The sequence below is a fragment of the Macaca fascicularis genome, chromosome 13 (assembly GCF_037993035.2).
Source record: "Macaca fascicularis isolate 582-1 chromosome 13, T2T-MFA8v1.1".
NCBI lineage: Eukaryota > Metazoa > Chordata > Mammalia > Primates > Cercopithecidae > Macaca > Macaca fascicularis.
Window position 1 is genome coordinate 121,578,501 of NC_088387.1, and position 7,716 is coordinate 121,586,216.

Genomic DNA, 7,716 nt, shown 5'->3' on the forward strand with positions numbered 1-7,716 from the left:
TTTGCTGGCATGCAAACACGAGGCTGATTGCATTTAAATTAATTGAATTAAGTAAGTTGAACACCCTGGTCCCAGTCACAGTGGCCAGATTCCAGGTGTGCCGTGACCATATGGCCAACACCCTGGCAGAGGATGGGCAGGTGTCAGCCCCCAAGGGCCTGGAGCTGACCTGCCTTGCCCTGGTGGAGCGGCCCACTCTCACTTCAGGTGGTGGGAGTTGCTGAAATAGGCACGTGGTTCTTGTCACCTGCTGATGTTACTTTCCCTGCCTTAGACAGGCATTGATAATGATAGTTTCTGAACCACAGCCGGGGTCCAGACCCGAAGAGAAGTCGGCATCTTCAGGGAGTTTTTGCCATAGGATGCTGCCCAGTCACATGGCCACACCTTCATTCAAACACGGGGCTTCCTGTCAAACCACACTAGAGTTTTATTGGAATAACCTTATGTTATATGTCTACTTTTAAAACAATATTCAAGACCATGAATTTCTGTTCTACACACCCATTTGTAGACCAAAGCACTTACAGTTGATGCAGACCATGTTAAAAAATCAGAGCCCAGGGCATTTTACACGATACAGCCTGAAAGGTGTGGAAAAGCTGCTGTACGGTACTTCCGTTTTGTTTAAATAACTGAATAAACAAGCTACCTCTACTCATTAGACTGGGCACTCTGGTCAGTAGTAATTCCTCTCCTGCTTATTTTTATCTTTAGAATTGCATGTGGCTTCCAATAATCTTTAATCAGAAGTAACGTGATTTGGAATTTAGAATACTATTTTATATACACATCTGTACACATGCATTTATACGTATATAGGTGTATGTCTGAAGTGACGTGATGAAGAAAGCACCATCTTTTGAGCAAATACTCAAGGCCTCATCTTAAAGGCCAAGGGGGCATTTTTCAGAGCACTCGGTGGGAAAATGACCTCATACCTCAGCGGCCGGTTTCAAGAGCGGCTGCTGGGGCCACTCAGAAGGATTTGTTAACAAACGAAGAAATGAAGCCTGAACTAACACAGATGGGGCCTCCCTCTGCGACTTCCTGCTCGCCAAACACAAAAGCAGAAGCAGACGGTTTTCACTGATTTTACAGCATTTCTTTTTTGAGGGGGACTAGAGCTTGCTCTGTCGAGTCTTCCCCCAGGAACTGAAAGTAAGTGAAGCCCACCGTGAATGTCCAGGTGGGACATTTTCCCAGCAATGTGTCAAGGGTGCCAGGACCGCCGAGGAGGCGCCGCTGCCTTGTGGGTGAGTGGGGACGTGTGGGAATGGGTTCCCTGCGACCGGCAGGGGTCACTCTGAGAGGGTCAACACTTATTCAGACACACACTTTTCTGGTGTATTTGTAAAACTCACACCTCTTATTAGGTCTTTTCTTTATATTTTAAAAATCCTGTCTGAAATAGGTGTTTAAAGACTGATAATATTAAATTTGGGTTTCATAGATGAAAAGTTTCTTTCTACTATTTTTATTATTGCATTACAGAAAATCACCCAAAGCAATAATCAGTTGTAAATATGAATTACCTTCCTCATGCCGTCCCGGGCTCTAGTTTTCCGATAACTCAAATGCACCACCTACGAAGTACACAGGAGGCTTTGCACTTTCTTCCAGTGTCAGAATGAATAACCTCACCTAAATAAATATTCCTAAGAAAAGTGGATGCACACATGTGAAAAGTTCCTGTGAACCAACGAAGGGACGCTCTGGACGCTGGAGGCCGAGGCGTCATGCCTGGCAAGCGTGTTCTCGGCACTGTCCCAGGAGAGCCTCAGTGGGCGCAGCCTTCTTCCTTCTGCTCGGCCCCTCCTGAGTCCTAGGCGCTCTCATTGCAGAGCTCAGGATGACCCAGGAAGAAGAGGGACCGATGGTTCTGAACTTCTGTCTGCTCCGTTTACAGTCTCAGGATAAATAAAGCACAGTAATAGTAAGTGAGCGCACCCTGGAGCAGGATTCCGTGAGCAAGCTCTGCGTGGAGCTTCTTCCTCACACACTGGCTGAGTTCTGTGGGCTGCAAAATGAGGGCTCACGGATTGCTCTTGTTAAGAATATTGAAAGAAAAGCTGGAGAACGGAAATGCTTCCGTTCACCCTGAGTTTCCCGTGGCTGTGAGGGGTTTGACTTCTGCACCGCCTGCTCTCTGTGCCCCTCGCCGCTGCTGGATGCTGGTGGCGTTGGCCTGGTGGTCAAGGCAGCCTCCATCAGAACCCGGCTGCCTCCAGCGCACAGCTCAGCCTTGTTTTTCATCTTAAGGAACATTCCATGTTCTTTCTAATCAGCCTCAGCGTCTCTCTGCCCTAATTACATTTCGCTGTTTGCTAGCATTAACTATTATTTATGTAAATGATTACCTTCTAATACTACTTGCAGTACAGAATTTATTTAAATTAAGGACAGAACTCTTCCTTTCTAAATGTCCCTGTTCTTTCATTTCCAGATACAATGAGCCAATTGCTCGTCACAGCCCCAGGGCACCTTTATGTCATTTTCATCAATGTTTTCTAACTGTTCTCAAGGTTTTTCTGCTTATATAATGCAATTAACATAGAGTTTTATTCTAATTAGAGAAACATCTGAAGAGAAGGGGGAGCTTTAGGAGCTCTGGACAGGAAAGGGATCTGGAACCTTGTTTCAGAACACACTGTTTGTCAGCGTAGAGGCCGAGGCGCACAGGAGTCGTGCTGGCCTGGACCGTAACCTCCACAGAGGGCTGCAGATGGACGCAGAGGTCTCTCCACACGGACACAGGCACTCTGGTCAGATCTCGGGAATTTCTTGCCAAATCAATGGCGAGTCTGGCATCTTATGATGGAGGCCGGATGCCTCAGCACAACAGTCAGCTCACAATCCTTAAACTTCCCACAACATTTCATCAGCACCACACTCCCGGCTGTGTGCACCGGCTGAGGTCCCAGCCCTTACCCGCCTCAGCTGCCCTTTCCTCACTGCCTGCCTTTGACTGTGTGTCTAGGCCTGGGAATCTTGCCTGACAAATTACAGGGCTCTCCACAAATAGGCAGTCACTTTTATTTTTCTTTTAATAATGCTTTATGCTTACACCCATAATGCAATCATATAAATATGTAAATTATGCAATCATATAAATATGTAAATTACCTTATTAGGGGTGCATTCCTTATTTTTCTCTTATTGTTTTTTTCTCTTTTCCGTATTCAATAACCTTTTTTCTCCTTGCTGCCTCCTCTTCCACTCCCTCCTCCAGATAGAAACCTGGCAGTAGACTTCCATGTATTTTTCTCCATGGTCACATAATAATATGCAAATGCAAGCATAAAATATTTAAATTTACATTTACCTTAACCATTATTAAGAATCCCATTAATACAAATGGGATTCTGTTGTACGTCTCCCAAATCTGTTTTTTTTTTTTAACTCAGCCACAACTTTGAAACCCAAGTCAACTGAAAAATTTTTAATTAGCTCTTAATAGCTCATGACGTTAAAGCTCTGTCTGCTTAACCCTCCTCCGTGTGAAGTACAATCATCTGTTCAGCTGTTCTTCTACTGATGGGCATTCGCCTGGTCTCCAGACTTCTGCAACTGTGAACATTGTTTGCCATAACTTTCCTTGCACATTTATTCTTACTTGGGCTTTTATTCCACAGAACAGATGCTGGGGACTAAGCTGGCTCACACAAAGGTGTATGCATTTTTAACTTGAATGCATGCTGTCAGATTTCTCTCCAAAGTGCTTTACCAAGCCCAGCAGCCACGGATGAGATGGTGCATCTCTCCCAGAACCCCACGGGTAATAGGAGCCTCTCTCTGTATCATCTTGGCCAGGCTCACGCAGTGATGTTTTATTATCGAGTGGCCACCAGCCGTAATGTGAGACTTGCAATGTTCCTTGGGAATTGAGATTTGATGTAAGGATTACCCTTTCATGCTGTTACCCACTTCACTATTACTGCCTTTATTACTTTTCGACTTCGAAATTTCATGTTTTTAAATGGTCAGTGGATGTTCATGTTTTCTACTCAAGTAACGTTCTATATATATAGTTACTGAATTCGTTGTTCTGACTGGGTGTTCAGTTTTTCTGCATCACGACTTAGCTTTATGCACTGGAGCATCCCCATTCTAAAAGTTGTGGTTGAAATTTTCCACTACTATTTTACTGGATTGGATGGGACTGAAATCCATTGGGCTTTTTATGTATTTTGTCCCGTTCTTATTACGGGACGGAGACGCGGGTGCCGGGTACAGCCCAGTCCTGCCCAGGCCGACCTCCCTGTGAGCGCAGGCAGGATGGCTGCCTTCCAGTGGACTACAGAGGCAGTGGGCAGGCTGGGAGCAGAGGCACTGACCAGGCCTCAGGTTGCACTCTTGTATTTGTTTGTTTGTTTGACTGACATCTTTGTATTTGTTGTAGCTTCCCAAACTTTCAGAAGATAATAAGAGCTCTAAACACAGCGCTTCATGAACTGTGACTCAGCACGCAGCGTCTGGGTCAGCACGCAGCGTCCGGGTGAGCACACAGCATCCGGGTGAGCACGCAGCATCCGGGTCAGCACGCAGCATCCGGGTCAGCACGCAGCATCCGGGTCAGCACGCAGCGTCCGGGTCACCACACAGAACACTCCTGGTATTTCTGGGTCTCAATCTCCCTCCATCGCGGTGCCCTCTTCCCCAACGCAGCGTCGTCCTAATTCCTAACAGAATTCTGTTTTCCTATTTTAAAAAAAATTCTAATTTTCAGGCCAGGTGTGATGGCTCAAGCCTGCAATCCCAGCACTTTGGGAGGCTGAAGTGGGTGGATCACGAGGTCGGGAGTTCGAGACCAGCGTGACCAACATGGTGAAACCCCGTCTCTACTAAAAATACAAAAAAAAAAAATTAGTCAGCCGTGGTGGCACGTGCCTATAATCTCAGCTACTCAGGAGGCTGAGGCAGGAGAATCACTTGAACTCGGGAGGCAGAGGCTGCAGTGAGCTGAGATCACACCAATGCAGTTCAGCCTGGGCGACAGAGCAAGACTCAGTCTCCAAAAACAAACAAACAAAAATTCTAATTTCCAATATAAATTTTGACCAATTTTTAAAAATGTTCAATTGATGAGTAAAAATTGTGTATATTTACGATGTACAACATGCTGTGTGGATGAATATGCATTGTGGAATCAGCTTTGACTAATGTTGACATTTCAGTGAAGAGACTCATGTAATATATTTTTCTGTGTCTGGCTTCTTCTGCGCAAATGTTATTTCATAAAATGTATCCTTTTTATTGTATGTAACATTTTGATAATTTTGTTGTTCTATGGTATTTTATTGTAAGCTTATAACACGACTTACTCAACAATTCTACTGTTGACGAGCATTTGAGTTGCTTCCAGTGAAAGGATATGAAATCCTGCTCTGTGTATTTTTCTAAGTAGATGTTGGTGTCAGTCTGCGTTTCTCGTAGGCTATACATAGCAGTGGAATTGGTGGGTTCCAGGGTCTGAGCACTTCCAGCTTCCATGAGAGACGCTAAAACGATTCCCACTGCAAAGGTGCCGGCCCGACAGGCTCAGACTGTTCTCCTCCTCCACATCCTCCCCATCACTCAGTATCACCAGCATTCACTTATTAGCTATGGTGAGTGCATTTGTTTTAGTAACTGTAATAATTATAAAACAAAGATTTTATTTTACATTTCTCTGATGACTGATGAGATCAAATACACTTTCACAAATTAACTTGTTATTTGGTTAACTATTTATGTGTTCATGTGTAGTTTTGGTCTTCTCTTTTTTGAAGTCCCATTCATGACTGTCGCCATTTTCATTTTAGATCAGGGTGTCTGTTCCTCTCTGGCCTGTAGTTCTCCCTGTGATTCCTCGCTGGACTGCAGTTCTCCCTGTGGTTCCTTTCTGGCCTGCAGTTCTTCCTGTGGTTCCTCACTGGCCTACAGTTCTCTCTGTGGTTGACATGTAAACCCTTTGTTGGTTGAATGAATTGTAAACAGCATCTACTATTGTGTGGCTTGCATTTTGGTGCTCTTCATAATGCCTTGTGAGATAAAGATTTTAATTTTAACTTTAACTTGCAAATATTTCCCTTTATTACTTATTTTAAAAAATTAATTGACATTATAATTGTATATATTTATGGCATACAATGTGATGTTTTTACATATGTTTACAATGTGGAATCATTTTCAAAATAATTAGCATACATATCACCTCACATACTTAATCTTTTTATAGTGAGAACACTTAAAATCTACCGTTTACCATAAAAATTGAGATATGATATCAGTGAAATTGAAAGCAGAAAAATAGAGAAAATCAGTGAAACCAAATCTAGTTTTCTGAAAACATTAATATCCATAAGCTCCAAGCCAAGCTAACTAAGAAAAAAAAACAATTGCCACTATCAGAAATGAAAGAGAGTCTATCACTACTGATCCCACGATCATTAAAAGGATAAAGGGATATTATAAATAGCTCTAGGCCCCAACATTTATAATTTATATGAAATGCACCAATTTTTTGAAAGACACTAATAAAACTCACTCAGGGAGAAAGAGACAATCTGAATTGGCTCATAGGAGTTATAATAATTATTATACAGAGAATTAAGTTAATATTAATAATCCTTCAAAAATGAATTATCAGCTGTCATCTGTGAAAGGCACTAAAAAATAACAACAAAAGACAAGCGAAATACTGCAAGAACATCTTTGCAATACACATATCTGATAGTTGACTTGTATTAAAAACATACAATGAACGTTGAAAATTCAGTAAGAAAGCAAAGAACACAAGAAATGAGCAAACAATGGATATGAACATCTCACCACAGATGAGGCACAGATGGCAAGTAAGCACGTGGAAAGATGCTCATGGCCACTCGTCACTAGGAGACTGCAAACTGAAACAATGAGGTGCCATGAAACATGTCTCAAAAAAACACAAAGTAAAATTTTTAAAAGCCTGACAAAGCTAAATGCTGAAGAGGAAGCAGAGAAAGAGGAGCTCCGATCCATGGCTGATGGGAAGGCCAAGTGAAGGGGTTTGGCAGCCTCCCACAAAACTAACCATAGCCTGATTGCAGCACCCAGAAGCCACACTCCCAGCCACTTACACAGTTTATCTGAGAATTGTGTCTGCAAAAAATCTGGTATGCAATGTGTAAGGCAGCTTTCTCCATAACCACCAAAACCTGGAAACAACCAAGCTCCTTCCACAGGTGGATGGACAAACAGACCCTAGTGCATCCCTGCAATGGGAAATTATTCAGCACTAAACAGAAGTGAGTTACTAAGCCTAAGAAAGATATGAAGTAAACTTAAATGCATATTTCCAAGTGAACAAAGCTAACCTCGAAAGGTTGTATACAGTGTTATTCCAATTACATGGCATTATCTTAAAAAGCAAAATTATAATTCCAGTAAAGTGATGAGAATTGTCAGGGGTTTGGGTGGGTGTGTAGTGGAAAGAGATAACTAGGCAAGGCACAGGACATCCTTCAAGCACTAACACTATCTGTACAATACCGTAATGCAGCAAAAGCATTTGACAAAATCCAACATTTATCAGTACTCGTGATTAAATGGTCTCAGCAAACCACAGTGAATACATAGACTTAGGCATTTGTCAAAACCCATGGAATTTTACAGCACAAAAAGTGAAGCTTTAATATACACAAGCTTTTTAAAAAGTTATTTAGGAAGTTGGAGGATGCCAGGAAGAAATGCCAA

The 7,716-nt window shown here is 42.7% G+C and overlaps 1 long non-coding RNA gene across 1 annotated transcript; it reads left to right on the forward strand.

The window, feature by feature from the left end:
• The first annotated feature begins 1,091 nt into the window (after nucleotides 1-1,091).
• LOC141408284 (uncharacterized) lies at nucleotides 1,092-6,053 on the forward strand. Its single transcript, XR_012421815.1, has 2 exons — nucleotides 1,092-1,256; nucleotides 4,403-6,053. It is a non-coding gene; the product is annotated as an uncharacterized lncRNA (long non-coding RNA).
• Nucleotides 6,054-7,716: the final 1,663 nt, after the last annotated feature.